This window comes from Anas acuta, chromosome 20 (genome assembly GCF_963932015.1).
Source record: "Anas acuta chromosome 20, bAnaAcu1.1, whole genome shotgun sequence".
Lineage (NCBI taxonomy): Eukaryota > Metazoa > Chordata > Aves > Anseriformes > Anatidae > Anas > Anas acuta.
In genome coordinates, this window is record NC_088998.1 from 10,588,372 (window position 1) to 10,607,563 (window position 19,192).

Here is a 19,192-nt window from a genome sequence, read left to right on the forward strand (position 1 = left end):
GCCCCGCTCTCCTAGCGGGGGGCCCTGCTTGTAGAGGCAGCGGGAGTCCTTGGGGAACCTGGCCTGGGGCTCTGAGCAAGGTCCTGGCCAGCCCAGGGTTGAGGCAGCGTTTTAAGATGTAGTTTCCAGATTCGTCAACTTCTGCTTTGATTCTTGGTGCTCAGAGTTTTAACTTTTAAAACTCTGCCACTTTATTATCTCCACCTCTGAGATCCCTATTATCCCTGTTGTGCAATTACTGTGGATCAGAGTTGAATCTATTTTTACCCTCTTGTTTTTCCCTTCAGTCTGCAATGCCTCTGGGAGTGAATTCTGGGAAGAAGCTGCTTTGGTTTTAAGCTGTATGGTGCCGCCTCCTCTCCCATTATCACTCTCCGGTTTCAATGGCCCCATTGTGCTGTCTGTACCGGCACTTCGCTGGGTTTGAAGTGTGGGGAAGAAGTTGCTCCGTCCCTCTAGTTTGCTTCTGTCGCTCACGGCGCTGACCTTCTGCCCGGGAGCTCTTTGAGAGCGGTGCCTGCTCCTCCTGCCACACACCTGAGCGAGCTGCCGCGCTGCCGGCCCGGCCTCCCTCCAGGGCTGTCGTGGCCGTGAGAAGCCTCGCCGTGGGTCCTGTGTCTTGAGTACCTCGGCACGCGAGATTTCTGCCAGGGCTTTTTCCTTGTGGGACTGTTGGCTTCCGCCACCGGTTGAGAAAGAGCATGAAAAAAAAAATCTGATGATGCAAAAAACGTTGTGGAGTAGAATTATCTTAATGTAATTACTTTCTGACTGCATTAAGCCCTTTCCATTGTGCATTTCTCAGGCCTTATTGAATCCCAGCCAATTTCCTTCAGCTTTGTCTCATTTCCCTTCAAAGTCGGCTTTTCTCAGCTCCGAGATATTTGTGTTGCTGCCCTTTCTGCAGACCCTCATCTGCATTTCAAACCTGGAGCGAGATTTCCATCCCCGTACCGTAGGTATCTCTGTAGTCACTTGGTACACCTGGCTCGCATCCAGCCCTTGGATGCGGAGCTCCCTCTGATCTGGCTGACAGCGCGAGGCAGCTGCTCTCCTGTACTATCCCCAGGAGCGCAGCCCCGGCCGTAAGCGTCCTGTTGTTTCCCAAACGAAGCAAAATCCCCCTGGACCACACTGCTTGCCCTGTCGACAGACCTCCCAAGTATTTTCCTTTCCCTTCCCTCGCCCAGCTACCAGTCGTGCTGCTCCCTCCTTTCCCCAGCCACCAACACCCTGTGCCCAGCGGTGGCTGCGGGCGGCGCGCAGTCGGGTGCCTGGGTGCCTGCGCTGAGTATCGGGGATCCCAACGAGCACCTGGCTAATGAGCTGCAGCTCCCGCACGCGCCGCAGAAGTCTCACAAACATAATGGGGACAGTGCTCGCTTGAAATTTGTTTTGAACATTCATGACATTTTTTTCTTAGTTTACCCAGTTCTGTTGTTTTTTCCTGCATCTTATTTATTTTGGACTGTGAAACTATACTAGTTATTTTCACTTTTTTTTTTTTTTTTGCTTTGTTTTGAATAAATTTCATGTTACTGTTCTGCAGACAGAATGACACCCCAGGCTGTCAGCTTCACTTCCTGGACATATTGTTTTATTAATGCTCTTTAAGACTTCTCCTTTTTATCAGTTTTACTTTTAAAAAACTTGGATTTGGAGCTAACCACCTCCCTTCAAACCCAGAGTATTCATTGCCTGGGACCCGTGCGCACTGTGGAAGCCGAGGGTGGGTCTGCAGGGGAGAGCCTCCAGTACCTGCCGAGTGCACGACTCCTGCTCGGCTCTCACAGCGCTGAGCCCTTCGTGGCCGTCCCCTGGAGGACTTTCCTCTCCGCCTCCCTCGCAGCCCCGTTGCTGCTCCAGTCAGGTTCGTGCCCCACATTCGCGCTGCTTCAAGCGGCGGCGCCCCATCCCCCTGGGGTTGTCTCACAGCCGTGCTCCATCCAGCAGCGCCGGCCCACGTGATGGGTGAATCCAGGTCAGAGAGCACGGTCCCTTCACATCTGCTCGATGCTTGCTGCTGACATTTTCATTCAGCCCGCCTGTACTGGGCAGCGATGGAGGTCTACGAAGGGGGGACAGAAACATCTTTCTGCTGGGGGAGGACAATGGCAGGACCTCCCAGTAACTGCAGCTGTGTCGGGGCTCTGAATACAACAGGCCACTCTTGGCAGTGCTACTGAGGTCTGGCTCTTGGAAAGCAGCACTGTGATTCAGCTGTCACTCAGCTCCCAGCAAAGGGAGCTTTGAAAAGGCGCCTCTGCTGCTCTCCTGGAGTAGCAAATATTTCCTAGGCCTCTGCTGCTGAATGGGAGAGATTGCCATTGTCCTTCGTCCCCTCTCAGGCTTGCTGGGCTTGCTCTAAATGGGCCTTTTGCAAGGGAACAATAAGCCCTGCGAAGGGTCCAGGTTGCACATGTCTGAGCAGTGAGAACACTCGAGCACTTGTTCATTGGCTCCCGTGATGTGAAAAGCTGCGCTGCCGAGAGCAGGTTTATTTTCCAGCCACAGCTGTGGGTTTGTTTTCTCTCTCAGGTTGTGCTGCTCCGGGTGTACATCTGCATGTTTCACCTTGTTTCCTAGAAAATGTCTTTGCCCCAACATTTCCTTTGGCCTCAGAAATCTGTTTCCTTTTGTTGCCAGAGCTGTGATGTTGCAGTGAAACCACAAGCCAGGTGGGACCAGCTGCTTTCACATCTCTCTGCTGTGACAAAGCAGGGTTTGAGTGAGTATCCCCAGACTTGCATCGCCCTGTGGTTTTGTGGCAACACCACACACACCTCTCTGAGTCAGACCCACGGAAAAGCCATGGCTTCGGCTGAGGTTCACAATGATCTGGGGGTTAATTCTGGTAGAAGATGTTCCTCAGTAATCTAAATGGAGGCAAAAGGTAAAATTTTCTGGGGCCACAGGACGTTTTCTAGTTTTCCTCAGACCTCCTCATGAAACTTTCAGCATCCCAGGATTAGATGCTGCTTCTTGAATATGACTGATGTTATTCCTGTTCTCTTCCTTCCCTGGCTGGAATGTTTTTGTGAGTACATCATTGATTAGTGGGCACGTAGTTTTTACTGCGTGCTGAAGTTTTTATTTAATGGGAGTTTTATTTAGTGGGAGGAAAGATTAGGTCCTACTGGGAAAGAATTGGGCTCAGTCCCTCACTGGAAGAAGGGTAAATATGCTGTTCAGTGGAATAGAGTAAAAACTTACAGAGACAAATATGAACATGTCCAGTTACAATCTTCTCATCTGGAAACCAGAGAAGGAGCTGTGATGGTCTTTGGATCACTTCAAAAAAATCAGTTAATTTTTAAACCCCACACAGATCCCAAGTATATAATCTTTTAATCATATCCTCCACCTGTGATTCACTTTTTTAGGGGTTCTCACAACAGTGACCCGTCTAGAAGTGATGTACGACCAAGGAGCAGTGCTCAGTGACTCGGAGCCTTGCTCCCCTTGAGTGCCCTGACACGGTTTGCTTTGTGTTTCTGCCATCGCCTGTACAGAGAACAGAGCGCTTTGCTTTGCAGTACGCGTGGCCTCTGCTTACATACGTCTATGAATTAATGCCAGCTTTTATTTTAAAATGCTATCAGAAAAACGAGTTCTTTGTTCAGTGCTGTTGTCTGATTTTCCTCCTGCGCTGGTCTTACTCTGCTGCAGTTTGCGTCGGCGCTTTTTGGGATTTAGGGATGGGAAAGGCCAAGCGATGGCTCCTTTGCGAGGGACCCAACTGCAGCCTGTCGCAAAAAGAAGTTTGCAAAAAGGAGGTGACCTCAGCCCAGCTGCCAGTCCGGGGCTTTGCACCATGCCTTGTCCTCCAAATGCCAGTGAGGAAAATCTCTTTGGAAGTTTCTGCCTTGCTCATCCCATTTACTGAAACTAAATTTCAGGAAGCTAATCGGGCAGAGAGTGCAAAGGATGAAATGTTAGAAATCAAATTAATGAAGCTGAATCACCAATTTGTGACCTAGAAGACTATTAGGAGTGGTCAGAATTAATTAACTCTCCTTTGCAATGCTTCAGAGGCAGGCAGCGAGCTAGGCACAGAGACGCAAAGGACATCGATGGGATGTGACTACCTGGAGCCCTGTGAAGAAACGCAGCGAGGTCACTCTCCAGCCCGAGCCTGGGCTCCGGGGGCTGCTCGTGAAACACGGTCAGCAGGAGCAGCAGGGAGAGTTGCCATGCTCCCATCTCGTGTCCTGCCTGCATGCAGGGCTGGGCTCCATCTCCCGGTGCCGCAGCCATCACCAGACACAGAGAAACTCTGACACGGTGTCTTGCTGATATTTTGCCGAATTAATCAAAACCAGGTCGGAGCCCTAAGCTGTTCCAGGGGAGGATGATACACGTGTCGGGCTGCAGCTTCTTTCCTTTCAAAGGTCGGAGTTTTAGACAGCTCTGTCTGGTCGTTGCCAAACTGAGTCAGTTGTTTGGGGAGCTCGGTGATAGGAAGCCAGCTTATCAGTTGATTTGAAGTGAATGTGAAAGGTGATACCCACTTCAGTAATTCTGGAGAATTTTGAAGAAAATGAGTATTTTCCTCACCATTCTTTTTGGGGCAAATATGGAAGGAAGAAGCTATCTGATGGTGTTTATTTTCACTAACCAGGAATGCAGTGTTTCTTCTTGAGTTGATAAACTCTGTACGCTAAACAGCCTGTGGGAGAAGGGAAGGGGAGGGAAAGATCGGTGCAGAGATGCTTCAGGTCCTTGAATAATGCATTGTTCAGTAAATTGACTGTCCGACCAGGAAATAGCCCACTGTATGTGATCAACATCGACATTGCTAGCTGGACAACTTACAAAGAAGCATTTTGGAATTAATTTGATGATTATGAAAATGTCTTAGATCCTTTGCTGAAGGCTAAATAAACACAATTAAAATATTCTTAGTTTTCAATGTGCTTTGTTCAGTTCATTAAGTGTAACTAGAGCTTCCAGTTATCTGCATTTAGTTTTTCAAAAAATTGGAGGGTATTTTTAGAGCAATGTAAAGCTTATTGCTAATTACACCTGGGGGGAAATCTCATTAGATATTCATTTGCTTTCAGAGTTTAAAACAATTCTAATGAGCTGCATTAGTTGTGATAACACTGACTGACTCTCTCTCGTCTGCTCCCCCTGGCTCGTCTGAAACAAACAAAGCTGCTACGCAGCCCGTGGCTCGGCGAATGTGACCTTGGCGCTCCTCGGGTGCGGCAGGAGGGAAATGTGGTGCCAAGGATGAGCTCGTTGTGCCAGGGGCCTGCGGCTGGACACGATGGGTGAGGCTGCGGTGAGCTGCCTGCACAGCACCCTGCCGTGCCCGGATAGCTTTCGGGCATCCCCTGCCACCTCTGCTGGACTCACGTGCCGAGATCTCGGCCAGGCTGTACGAGGCAGCCGAGCGAGCACCTGCAGGCCTGGCTGACTGCTTCCCATGCAGAAGGAGCCCTCCCGAGCCCTCCTGTAGCCACGTCTGGCCGGGTGGGAGCAGCTGGGGCTGGGAGACCCTGCAGGAGCTGCTCTTGACCTCGCTGCTGCTCACAGTAGATCGCCGTGTGGAGGTTTGTCGGCCCGTGAGTCTGCCTGGGCAGTGCCATGATGAGAAGTCAGCTTGGTTCTCAGCCCTCTGCTCCTCCAGCTGCCAGAAGAATTGCTGCCTCACCCCTCTGTACCCAGGAGATTGGAAAGGCTCTGGTGAAGGACTGTCGCTGCCTTGGATGCCTTAACACCAGGACGATGAAGCTGCTCAAGGAGAAGCGAAGAGCAGGCTTGCCTTGCCTAGTGTGAAGCGTGTTGAAGTAGGGCAGATAGAGCAGGGGAATTTTAATTTCTTCCTACATTGGTACATTTGGGATGAACTGAAGCTGCGAGGAATTCAGGCTGGCTGAACAGATAAATAATTTGGGGCTGATCTTTTTATCCCTTCCCACCAAGCCCCAACAATGACCCAAACCCAAGAACACCAGATGAGTTTTGATCTTGCTCCTTTCCATTTTACAGACATAGCATTTTTGTTCAGGACAGTTTGGATATATGAAGGATAAAAATTACAACAGCTCCACACAGCGTACTGTAACTAGCCCACGCAATCATTTGAATGTGTTTAAGTCAGCTCTTTCTAATCATGCAAAGCAACACGGTGGCATGGGAAAATACCTGTTTATGAGGCTATGTAAGCAACATAAGATATTCATCTCATCTGGCATGCAAGGAAGGAAGCCGTTTGTGCACACACATATCTCTGTAAATGGCATAGCAGGAAGGTGACTGTGAGCTGAGACACTCCTCTGGAGACCAAGAAGACTCAATGTGGATGTAAAGTGGCACATTGAGACAGGTTTACTGCGGCTTCCAGGCAGAGGCTATGAATTGAGCGGCAAGATAATGGTGTAGGAGTGATCACACACAGAGCAGGATATATGGGATTCTTTGGTAATTGGGGACATTTTGGCATTGGAGCCGAGCAGGGTGAGAACAAGCTGGCGGAGTCTGCGTGTCAGCAGGAAGGAAAGGGCCGGAGGCAAAGATGGAAGCTAATTTTGTTTTAATCTATTGGTTGTGGAGTAGAGGAGCATAAAGAGGAAAGCAGAAATGTCAGGCTTGGCTACTGGCAGAGAGAATACACCCGAGTCAGAGAGGAGCCGCCTGGACCAAAGTTGTAAGTAGAAAGGTGGAAACCAGACTTTATTCCTCAAAGGAAAAGAGAGCACAGAAAACGAAGCTTTCAGGGAGCGAGGGTGTGAAGTGGATGGTTGGTACCAAACCCCCTACTCTATGGCTCTCTTATTAGAGAGGTTAAAGGAACTGTGGGTCTAAATTGGAAAGGTTTTCACAGGCACTTCACAGAGCTGAAGTGTTTTGCAGGAGATTCCTCAAAGGTGGAAGGCGGACAGCCTCCCACCATTATTTAAGGAACAACCCAGATGTGCACCAGGGTCTTGCAGGGAAGTTCGTTTCTCTTCAGGTGAAGACGAGTCTTAGAAAATGTTTTAATAGATGAAAGGTGGCCTGTTGAGAAACGCACAGCTTGACCAAAGATAGCCAGTGTGGTTTCCGGAAAGGACCTTTTCTGCCTCGCTAACTTTTGGAAATTTCTTTTTTTAGAACATACACTCCTGTCAGCATAGACAAGAGGCTAAGCAGCAGTCAGGAGAGGCTTGGATCTTCAGACGGTGTTTGACAGGGTCCCACGTCGGAGGTTAATGTCTAAAGGTGGGGAGTTGGAAAGGGGAAGAATTGGCTCACTGATTGAAAATTGGCCAGAGGACAGGAGCAGAGTGGGGAAAGGAGGCATAAATAGAAGCCTTTCAAGATGAAAGACAAGTTAATAAAGGAGCGTGTACTGTAGGAGACTGCACTGGCGGATCCTGGTCTTTCTGATAGTTACAGTGTATGAAAGACTTGGCTGAGGACATAGAAAGCAAGATTTCCTAGTTTGCAGATCACATCGGATTTGGGAGGAGTGGTGAATAATGACGAATTCCAACACAGGCAAATTGGAGACCACTTCTAGGCTTTAAAGTGATGGCAAACACAGATCCAGACAGAGCAATACATTTTATGGCAATGTATTTGGTTACTGGTATCTGACTTCCCTTTAAGCAGTCTGGGATGGTCATTGGTTTTAACGCATCCCCGCGGGCTGTATTTCTTGCTGAGCTGCTGGAAGAGCCTCACAGAGAGTACACACATGGACGTAGTAAATTTTAGTCTCTCTTTGGGCTGGGGGGGAAACAACTGGAAATGTTTCAAAGGGCAAAAGCATCCGAATGGAAAAGGGCAGAAAGTAGGAGCGAATGAGCTGCTTTAGAAGGAATAAACAAAGAGCTATTCCTTCCACCTTCAACCCCGAGTTCAGAATAGCTCAGCTGACTTGGAGAACGAACCCAACCCACAGAGGCAGTAAATCCCATCTGATGCGGGATGATTCTGCCTCGAAATGGAAGCAACAGCTTGGCAGCATGTCCCGGCCCCGCAGCGGTGAGCAGCTCTGGCCAAAACGAAGCCTTTCAGGAGGGCGATGGTAGCTCCCCAGGCACACAGCACAGCTGGGAAGGCAATCGCGTGGCCGCGCAGAACCTGGGGGAGCCTGGCTGGCCGTCAGGGAGCCGGGCTGTCAGCTGGCCTGTCACAGCGCTCCTGGCTTCAAAGGAGCGATGACATTTTCCACTGTCTCAGGACGAATACCGTGGTGGTGGAAGGCGGAGGTATCTGTGTTAGTGCTTAAGTGATACTTCTCTGTCAGCTTCAGATGTTTGGAGTGAGCCATCACGAGCGGAGCAGGCTTGGAAGCGGCGCGCCGCGATGAAAGGAGCTGCGCTCAGGCTGGATGTCGCTCGGGGCTTCTGCCAAGCCAGCGGAAAGCAGGATCCCGGCCTGAGCCCCTGCTGAAATCTGCTGACATCAGCTAGGTAAAGCACACGGCTCATGGAAGGAGATGGAGTTCGACTGTCTGACTAGGGCACACAGGCAGTCCTTGAGAAGCTTCTGAGCTTCTTCCCGAACATCTGTCAGGTTTGGAGGTTAAACCTCTGAGTGTTTTGCTTCAGTAGTGAAAATGCCCTCACTGGGGACTTTCCCCAGACCTATTCCTCAGTGATTTATTTCGTGTCCTCCAACCAGGCTTGTATAAATTCCTTTGGTTACTTTTTGGGTACTAATTAACTGTGCAGTAGAAATTATATTATACAACTGGTAATGAGCAAAATCTCAGATACAGTCATACACCAACCAAACCTTGGCAAAATGTAATTAGCTTAGCATTTGATACTTTTTTACTCTGCACTTGATTTTTTTCCCATCTGAGAAAAAAAAAAATCCCTATATAATGAGCTCTTTGAACCTAAATCAAACAACATTTTCAGTCGGGATAGGTAATGAAATATTAGTCAAACCCATTGCAATGGGCAGATCAGTCACTGCCTTGTGAGATCTTAAAAGGAACTCTGAGATGACGGTGGCAGAATGGCTTGCTGCAGGTCTTCCAGGCCAAGTGGTTACGGGTGCCACAGGTACGCTTTCGATCCCAGCACACTCGGAAAAACGAGTTGCCACTTGCTGAAAGCAATGGGATTGAGACAAGAAAAGCTGCTTTCACTTTTGGATCAAACCAGTGAATTCTCTGTGCCAAGAGGGAACCTGGAATAAGTATTAAGTCTTGCAGGAACGCTGAGGGAACTAAATATGTGTGCTTGGCCTCATGGCAACAACAAGGGAGCTTATAAAGCAAACAGTTGTGAGCTACTGAGCTCGGCTGTTCACCAGGGAGAGGAACAGTTTGCTGGAGCTCTCGTTTCCATATTAGCATCGTACAACAGCCTCATCTATTAGTAGAGTGTACTCTTATGTCTGAGATGCTGCTGCAGCACTGAATCACTTCCCAAGACACTAACTTTTTAGTTTCTCAGCAATAAGGCTGTTTGGAAAACAAAATATTGGTCCCCCAAGAAATTCTGATATTTTAGATTTTTTTTTGACCTAAATTGTAATAAAAATCAAAATGTTGAAATACTACATTGGGCAAAATGTCTCAAATATTTCAGTTGGGACAAAAAACGCAAAACGTCATTATCAAAACATTACCTTTCTCTGGTACAGAAGCATCTCAGTGCAATAATTTCCAAGTGTCAGGGATGATATATAACATTAAAGTATGTGGGGATATAGACTCCAGGATATAGGAACAAATTGTTCAGAAATGCTCTTGTTTCAAGCTTTGCTGAACTGCCCATGTTCCCAGGGAGCACTTCTGTTCCTGATGAAACAGCATTTTCTGGGTTTTGACATTTGAACAAAAGCGTTCTGAGCATCTCTGCTCAGCAAGTGTGTCTGCAGCAAGGATGGGCACGGCTCTTGTCACCCAATTTATTTAATGTTTGTTTTTGCTTCAGCTGTAATCCTGGAAGTCTCTTACACTTGCGCTACCTTCAGCGTTCTCTCTCTGTTATTACTGCATGATTTGGAAATGCAGTCCAGGCCCTGACCTCCTGTCATGCACACTGGAGGACTTGCGTTCGAACTAGACAGTAGCACTAATGGGATCAATAGCTGTTCCAGCCAGCGCACTGACTCTCTGTGGACACACAGTGCTTACATGGCCATCTGTTGCCTCGTCTCCCTGTGTCCACCAAGCCTCTTCTCTTTCTGCCCTTTCTGGAAACCAGTTCTGTTGTGTCTTGAGAGGTGAATCTGGTGATGCGCCGCAGTCTGCTGAGCCTTCAGTCAGTCCCCGTCCTAGGAGCGTAGCTGCAGCCACCAACTGCTCAGCCTGAAGGTAATGGTGACCCCAAACAGCCAGCAAGGAGCAGGACTCATGTTGTGTGTTCCTCTCAAAATCTTTCTAGGAAATGCCTTCACTGTAAAGCAGCCTGGTCAGAGGCTTTGCTGCACAGGCTCTTCAGCTTGGCCTTTGCTGCACAGGCCTTCAGCTCAGGATGAAACTGTCACTTAAAGGTGCAGGAGGGACATGCTACGGATGCACAAACTCTTAGGAATGCTCCCAGAGCAACCCGGGTTGGGCAGGGCAGGGCAGGAGGGTACCCAGGCGGCTCTGCAGTGCCCGTGCTGCCCCAGTGCCCCTGCAGCAGGGCTGCTGAGTGCTGGTGCTGCTGCACACACAGCTCGGGTAGCGCTCCTCGCCTGCTACCTGCCTGCTGAGCCTGTGCTCTGAGTTACCTGAAATACATAAATGTACTGCTGCTAATTTGCTCGTGCTAAGCAGTTCCCTAGGGTTTAGGTCATTGCTGCTGAAGGAGCCTGTTCCCTGAGGATTAGAGGGAATCTGAATCCGCCGCTCCAAAGCCCCCTCTACGGAGGTGTTACAGCCCTGCTCTGCCTCCTGTCCTGGTCAGGTTAATCCTCGAGTCGGGCAGCGTCACCCTTTATTTTTACTGCCTGGTGCCCATTTGGCAAGCCAAAGGGATTAGTGCTCACCAAGGCAAGAGCCCAGGTTGCTTGGCCTCTGCAACAGGCCCTCCCTGACATTCAGGCAGCCTCGGGGTCTTTGCTATCTTTCTAAACACTTCCCTTCTCTCCTGTAGAGCTGCCTTATTACAGCAATAAAAATAACAAGGTCCCTGCAGACCTCTTTATAAAGAACAATTTAGAGCCAGGAGTAAGTGTGAGGATCAGGATGAAAATAGGCTATCACAGTGCTAATGTGATATACAGGTATGATCCCTGCATTATATTGGTGCAGGAGAGTTGTGTGTCTTGGGAAGGCAGGGACTGGAGTGGGACTGGTGAGGTGAGGACAGAAACCAGGGGTTCGATATCCACGGTGTGAGAAGGGTCTGTGACAGCCTGGAGTGACTGTGACAGGTCTGAAAGGGTTCTGTTAGGTTTAGTGAATCCAAGCACCAAATAGCAAATAAATCTATCGAAGGACAACATTAACGTTGAGATATGTTGGATTGGAACGATGAAAACAGAATTATACCGCCCGTCCCATGCTATCCGTTCACTTCTGCAAGTGCTGCTCATGGCCTCCATCACTGGAAGCTGGGCTGAAGAGGGACATAAAACAGACAAAAATGTACAAACACTCCAGATCCCACCTCCCGCCTCAGATGTTGCTGTGTGTTTTAAACCTGTGGTCTCTGGCACTGGAAGTCCACAAAGCCACACATCTCAGGGGACATCAGGCACAAATTAAAGGCAAATTAGTCGCTGAGCTTGCCCAGGGAGCTCAGTAAGAAGAGGGTTAAATGTCTTAAAAGGTAAGAAAAGGTAATTAAAGCTTCTGCTTGTGGTTTGGGGAAAGAGGAAGAATGGGGAGGTGTCCCCCATGTCAGAAGTGTTTGTGAATGGAGAGCCTGCCGTTAGTGGGACTGGGGTTTTCTCCAAAAGGTCAAAAATCCCAGACTGAAACATGCAGCAGGACGGGCTGCTCAGCTGCAGCAGGGACGAGGCCAGCCATGCCACAGAGACAGAAAGCAAGCAACCTGCAGAAAAGGAAGGGATTGTTTTCTAATCTCCTGCTTCAGTTCAAATGGAGGTAAATAGGAAACAGACCAGGAGTCCTGAGGAGGTTTGCAGGCACATGCACTTCTGCCAGGAGGGAAGCATTTTGGAGGAAGGCTTGCGTTGGTGGCACGTGCACAATATTAATGTAGTCTCGGTATTTTTTTTTCAAAGCAAACTTACAGAACTGCATGCATTGGGAGACCTGAGAGCACAGCAGCTCCTGGCATCACTGAGGTAGCGCAGATAGAATTATGAAGGTTTATTCATAAAAGATTGGGGCATTAATCACAGCCACACATTTTCCCCCTCTGGCCCTTCACACATTTTTTGGGGGGAAGTGAAGTGTCCCCCTGTTTGCACAGTAACTCTGGGCGCCGGCGGCCCCGCACGGTTATTTCCTGACCCTGTCACCCGGGACGGCTGCTGCCTGCTGGCACCGCGGGGCTGGGGGGCTCTGCGGGACGGCTGGAGCAGCAAGTGCACCAGGCATGGCAGCCCTGACAAGGGGGCTCTTCTGCTGACTTCCACTGAGGTGTGCTAGATTCCAGTATTTGCTCTGTGCAACTCAGGAGCGCAGCGGCTCTGCTGCTGCAGGAGCTCAGCTGCCCAGCGGTGTTATTTCCTGTGTGACATCTGCCCTGCTGCTGGCTTTAAATAGAGCGAGATGAAGATCCTAGAAAACCCAGAATGTCTTTACTTGGAAACCTCATTAAATACAAATGAAATTGCTCTTGCTCTAACCACACTTTGCGATAACCGTAGCAGGTTGGACTGTTCATTTCCTGTAGCTGCATGACTGTGAGGAACTTTGCTTCGCTAACAAGTTTGCAATGCTGCAGCTCTGCTCTGCGTCCGTACCGAGCACTGTGAGCATTTATCTGCTCCATGTCTTCCCTACCCAGGTGATTCGGAGCAACTCCTGCAGCAGTGCTGCGCCTGCGTGACCGTTTGAGAGGAATATTGCTTCCATACGTAAAGTGCAATGAGAAATCCCAGTCCCAACTAAGAACTCGAAGACAAGGCTGCACTTTTCACCACCTACTGAAGCAGAGGCCCCTGTCTCACCCAGTGACCCCCAGCACATGCCTCAGAGGCTGAGTTAGAGCCCTGCTTTCAGCAGTGGCCTTCTGAGCCTTAGAGACCTCCCTGTTAGAAACGCCCCCAGAGGCTGAACTCCAGCCCGGTGCTGGGTGGGACACAGCGGAGTGCTCACTGTGTGTGCTCGGGGAACAGCTCCACGGGCACGGGGCTGAGCTGTGCCATCAGCCTCTGCTTCTGCACCCATCCAGACAGCAGTGCTGCTGGTCCCGTACCTGGCCAGGCACCTGGGCAGTGGGGCACAGAGTAAAGAGCGCCCTGGGTCTGGTTGGCTCTGTAATGCTCCATTTCGCCCTCTTGTTTGTGCCCTGGCTCGCTCCTTGGCTCCCCTCGGAAGGAGCTTGGCAGCAGCACAATGCCCAGCGCGTACTTGGAGGCCCGGCTCTTGCTCCATGGCTTGAGCGTTGCTAAATGAATGATGCAACCGGCTCCTGAGGCCAGGCCTCTGCTGCATATTAAGTTCCCGCTGCCTCCTCCCTGTGATTTCTGTGCTACAGACAAGCCCCCATGGTCCTTCTGCTCCAGCGGAGATTATCTGCCCCGTATAAAAACACTCGGGCTGGCCCCACAGAAACTCAGGCACCCAGAGGGAAATGTTTCTGCAATACACCCCCAGGCTTTCTGTGCTGTCCCCCGTGGAGCTTCCTCCTGCGGACCGGCTGAGTGGTGCTGGCGGCAGCCCCCGCGTGCTCCCGGCCTCGCCGGTTCCTCCTCAGCCCCACGAGCAGCACGCGAGGCCGCAGCCAGCAACACCTCGTTTCCCCAGTGCTCTGGGCCGCTGTCGAGCTCTGCTCCGTGCCTGCCTGGGGAAGAGGGGAGGCCGGCTGCGAGCCCTGCTGGCAGGCTCCTCCTCGCGTCGTACGAGGCTTGCGAGCACGAGATTGCTATAATATTGAGCAAGGTTTTCCAACACATGCTTTTCTCTGGCAAATCGCCACCCACAGCGCAGTGTGCCAACATAACACTTTGACTTAAAGAGGGAAAACTGCCAGATAAATGTTTTAGTTGCAGGCCTGTTTCATTGTTGAATTCTAAAATCTTGGCGAAAGCCTTTGCCAGTGGATGGGGAGGCAGCCTCGCTGCTGAGGCTGCTGAATAGGGACTGAGGCAAACGTGCTCGGGAATGGCACTTGGTGGACATCGCCCGCCAGCTAATTATGTTCCCTGCTTTCTGCACCGGGGGCACTCAGAGCATGTCAATGACAGCTGAGTGGGGGACCCTTTAATTGTCTAGTGGTTGGCAAGCAGTAGGATTTCCTCTGATTTTGAGGCGTTTCTCAGTGATTTGGGGACACCTTCTGAGCCTGCAGCTTTCTCTTGGAGAAGCTAGCCCTTCGTGGCCGTGGGGATAAATCCCTGGCACCAAGAAACTTTTCGTGGGGGCAGGAACATAAGATGAAAAGAAAACGTAGGGTGGGACACGGCTCTGCTCCCTGCCACACCTGGAATTCTTCCTCTGGGCTATTGCCATTTCTGTGCTCCCTGTTAGCTGCGTGCAAGCTCTGTACTGCCCTGAGTACACACTGAAAATTATGCGTGCGCCACCCAGGCACAGTGTCACCCAGGAAATCCTTCTGAAACAAGCGGCTTTACCACTCCTTTGCTTCCATCTGCCTGGGCCTACAAGAACAGGGGTGTCAGGACACTGTGCTCTCCTGCCCCAGACACAGAGAACCAGAGGATAAGCAAAATGTCCGAGTTAGGCAATAGGAAGGAAAAGGCTGAGCCTCCCTGTCTAAACATCACCTGCAGCAGAACAGAACAGAACAGACAGAACAGAAACCGACTCCTGTAATTGTTGATTTTCAAAAGAAACCCTTGCTTGCGTGTGTAGGTAGCCACCTACGCAACTTTTGTTCATCAAGGATTATTTAATTCCTTCTCAGATCATTGTCTGCGCCAGTTGTCTTAAACAAGACTAACTTCCCTTCTCTTTATTCTCTAGTGGTCTTGATAGGTTTTAATTGCCTTTAGGTGGTTCCCTGTATAATCACACATCAGGTTCATTAATGATTGCAATATGTTCACCTAATAGGTTTCCATTAAAATCCAATGGGCTCCCATCAAAATGAGTTATGGGAACTGACAGAAAAGTCACTGAAATCTCGGTATATTTAGTTACAGCAAATTAAACACTGTGTCTGTTAGGAAAGATACAAAACAAATGACAACATGAAAAAAAAAATCATCTCACAAGGAAATAAATCCATGTCTACAGAGCTCTGCAGAAACCAGAACAAGGCCCTTACTTCTGGGAGCCCAGCGAACCGAGGAAGTTCAGGCTGCTCTCTGCGCCCTCCATCCCTCCTGGGATGGGCAGCCGGGTACAGGTGGGGAGCAGAGCTCACTCTGGCTCTTGCTGAAACAATCCCAGGTTAAGCAGGAATGTCTCAAGGCTGTGAAGGGTCGGCCCTGGGGCTGTTTGCACCCCCTCCTTCCACCGGCGAGGAGTGTCTCTGAGCTGGAAAACGCCTGGCCCAGACCTTCCCGGCTGCACCTGAGCCGCCCCTGCCGTGCTGAGCCCTGTTGGGTGGTGCTGCCGCCACGTCCTGCTTCTGCCACAACAAGCAGGGCTGCAGAGGAAAAATCAAACTGCTCTAAATTCCGGTAAGCGAATCTGTGACTCTTCATGGCAACTCCACATTATTCCCAGGTTGTTTGCTATTTTCTCTGTTCCTCCTTCCCTGCTGCCTTCATTATCACGCTGAATATCACCAGGGCAGCATGACAGGAATCGAGAGAGACACATTAGCAGGACAGCCTTGTTCATACCTCTGAACTGCAGCGTTTGTTAACATTTCTGAGCTTAAAGGGGTGGGGGAGGATGGCAAAATCTGCTTCTCCAAATGAGAAAGATGGATCTTAACAGCGTGTCTGGGCGGGATACGTACTTTATGGTGGTGACTCGTGTCCATCCAGTGCCCTCTCTATTGCCCAGCCACAGGGCCCTGGCCGGGGGGTCAGGCCGGGCTGGGATCAGTGTCGTACCCTGGCGCTGGGTGGGTTCCTCTGCATTGCCTTTGTGCAGCAGAGCTCAGGACGGGGCTGGCTTCTTGCCACAGCAAGGGTTTTGTGCCTCTTTCAGGCAGCTTCCTGAAGTTCCCGTAGTGCCAAGAGGGGAACCAGAGGAAGTTCCTACAGACAGAAATGTTACTGCTTCCTGCTCTGAAAACCCACCGAAGCGTCAAATCTTCGTGCTTTCGTTTGTTTATCTCAAAATGAACTGAGCAACTTAAACGTATTTCTCACAAGTAATTAAATTATGATTTTCCTCTGCTTTTTCTCTGCAGTTGCTGGAGGTAATTTAGCATTTTAATTAGCTCCAAGCTACAAACACATTCCTGACCCGAGAAAGAAACACAGAATTGTATTCTGGTCCCCAGCACTTACAAGTAAATAAAGGAGTCCCTCCTCGTCTTGCCACCGGTTTTTATTTAGTGCTGCTGGGAGGTGCCAGGACGGCGGCCTCGGTGCCTGATCCTTCTTCCTAGACGAACGCCCGTGGCAGCTCGTAAGGAAGAGAGCTCTTGCTGTGAGTGCCCGGCTCCCCACTCAGGTGCTGGCCTTGCCCGGCCCCTCCATGTACCAGTGTGGGTGGGCGCCTGGCAGACAGGGACGGGACTGGAAGGCACCGAGGCTGGCCCGAGGCTTGCAGGGCGCTGCCTTCTCCCCTCCTCGGTCCTTCACTTTGCACTGACTCAAAGAAAACTCAGGGAAGCAAACACCTCTTTGAAAATCTTTGCGGGAACTTGATATGGTGCTGTCTGAGAAATGCTGACACCATTCCAGGGCACCACGGAGCGGGCCGTGGCGGTGTCAAGGGGAGTTTTACAGCGCACGCAGCTGGGCCCGCAGCTCCTGTTACAGCCTGCCGGGGCTGCCTGCTCCCAGCACCGCTCCGCTCGTCGCCCCGCCGGGCTGCTGGCTGAGCGGGGCACGGAGCGGGGTGGCCGGTGCTGTGTTTCAGGGCATGGGACAAGGCGTGCACATCATGCAATTGCTTGCCCAGCCTGGCTTCCTGATAATCCCTCCCCATTCAAGCAATCCCATCTCAACTTGCATGCAGTATTTTATACATTTGAAGCACTAGCGTGGGCCAAACAGTGGCCAGCCATGTAAACAACCCTCCAGTGGCCTTGCCAAGAGGATGGGTGGGATCAGAGTGCCAGCGTGAGCTGGTGGGCTGCAGCCAACCACAGCGGAACGAGGCCAGTTTGCACCTGCAGTGCTTGGGAAGGCAGCAGGGTTGGCTCCGGTGTCGGGGAGTTTCAGGGAACACGAAGCACCCACCGACTGCCGTGGGAGCTGTGAGTGCTCAGCACTTCTTTCAGATGCTTAGAGACAGGTTTGAAATACCCGTGGCTGCTTCAGTGGATGAGATAAATTGGAATATGGGCTAAAAGGATGAAAACAGCCGAGGATTTGTTTTAAAAGCTGCGTGCTTGTGGAGGAGGCAGCCGAGTGAGCTGTGTGGCAGTGCCTGCCTGCTCCGACGCTACAAAGGAGAGAGGGCACCTGCACAAGATGTATGTGGAGCCCCAGCTCTGCACCATTTTGTAGGAAAAAGCTCAGGTGTTGCTCAAGATCAAATGTGAGACATGAGATGTGACTGCCAGACTACAAGGGAAAGATTAATTTTTCATATTAACAGTTCTTGGCAAGCTTCAGATTTTTCAGCTTTTCATGGTTTGCAGAAGTGCCAAGAACTGAGGCAAACAAAGGGTGAAAAATATTTCATTCATCCTGTAAACAGCCAGTTCAGGGACACTTGTTATGAACTGAGTCAAGTGCAGAGCTCTGGATCCAGCCCTGGGCAGGAATGCTCTCTTCAGAGGCTTGTCTTCTTTGGATCTCTGACAAGGAGAAGAGTGCTTTCTGTGTTTGAAAGCAGCGAGTGGGATGAAGCAAACACAAGGACAATTTAGTGAAGTGCTGCATTTTTGCTAAATCGTGCGTAAGACATCTAAGTTTGCACACGCCATAACTGAAAGGCATTTGCTCTCCAGAAAGCAGTTCACAAATCTCCTTGTGCTCCACACCCTGTGTACAATGTCACAGCAGAAAACCACATTTTCAACCCCCAAGGAGACAGAAGCCAAAGAAAAGCTTTACAGAACCTTTGCTACCTGCCACGTCTTCCGTAACCTTTCACCATGTGCAACAGGGCAATTTCTGCTACTGTTCAGGGGGACTGCACTGCGAGGCTGGATCTCTGAGATTAACAAAAACGAGTCTCCTTTATACAGTTTGTATTTGGAATTCAGTGTTGCAAATTAACGTCAGGGTCAAAGATTTATCAGGGCCGAAAGGCAGCATGCATCGCCCTGGCTTGCCTTGTTACTCACAAGCACTGCTGAGCTGATCAGCACTGCATCGTTGAGGACTGGGCACCTGAACCTTGCTGCCCCCCTGCTGCAGGGGGCTAGAGAAGAATCTGTGCTGCGGCGGCGCTGATTGCCAGCTGCTCGGGGGCAGGAGCCCGTGGCAGGCAGACCTCGCAGCTCCTCTCGTACAGTGCTCCTGGAGCCATTCCCGCAGGCTGATATTTTATCCCTCGTGGTGAGTCACGCTGCTTCGCAAACTTCGTGCTCCTGTGCTGGGAGCTCTTGGAAGTGCCCCTGGTAACAGGGTCTGGGCAGGGTTCCTCTCCCAGACAAGCTTCAGCACACAGATAGTCTGGTGGAAACAAGGTGCCTGCATACCTAATATGTCACCGAAAGCAGAGCTGTGTAAAAGGAAACTCCTCAACTAACTTCACAGGCTGGAAACTTCTCCTGAGTTTACTGAGAGGTTCCCAAGCCCTCAGCTTTGAGCTGTTTGGTGTGTGAGGGCAGCAGCAATGTCACACCGGGGCAGCCCCGCGTGGCCGTCGTGACACCTGGCACTGCCAGCTAAGGGCTTCGTTTGGTGTGAAGTCACAGGTGCAGACCGATGGGGATCACAGATCTTTGTGAGCAAAATCCTTCTCCTCCTCACCTTGATAGATCAGAGAGGCTCCAACCTTTAGAAGCAAAAGGTACGAGCAGGCAGGAGCTGCGTCTCGGCACAGAAGCGGCTTTGCTGGTGAGTGGCGTATGCGGAGTGCAGTGGTTTAGGGAATCTGCCTGTGTACAGTTGCTGAACCCTGGCTGGG

General features: G+C 50.6%; 1 long non-coding RNA gene across 1 annotated transcript; it reads right to left on the reverse strand.

Moving 5' to 3' along the window:
- Window positions 1-14,910: 14,910 nt before the first annotated feature.
- Window positions 14,911-17,068, reverse strand: LOC137842714 (uncharacterized). The gene is made up of 2 exons (XR_011089184.1): window positions 16,450-17,068; window positions 14,911-15,632 (listed from the first exon to the last, which is right to left on the reverse strand). It is a non-coding gene; the product is annotated as an uncharacterized lncRNA (long non-coding RNA).
- Window positions 17,069-19,192: the final 2,124 nt, after the last annotated feature.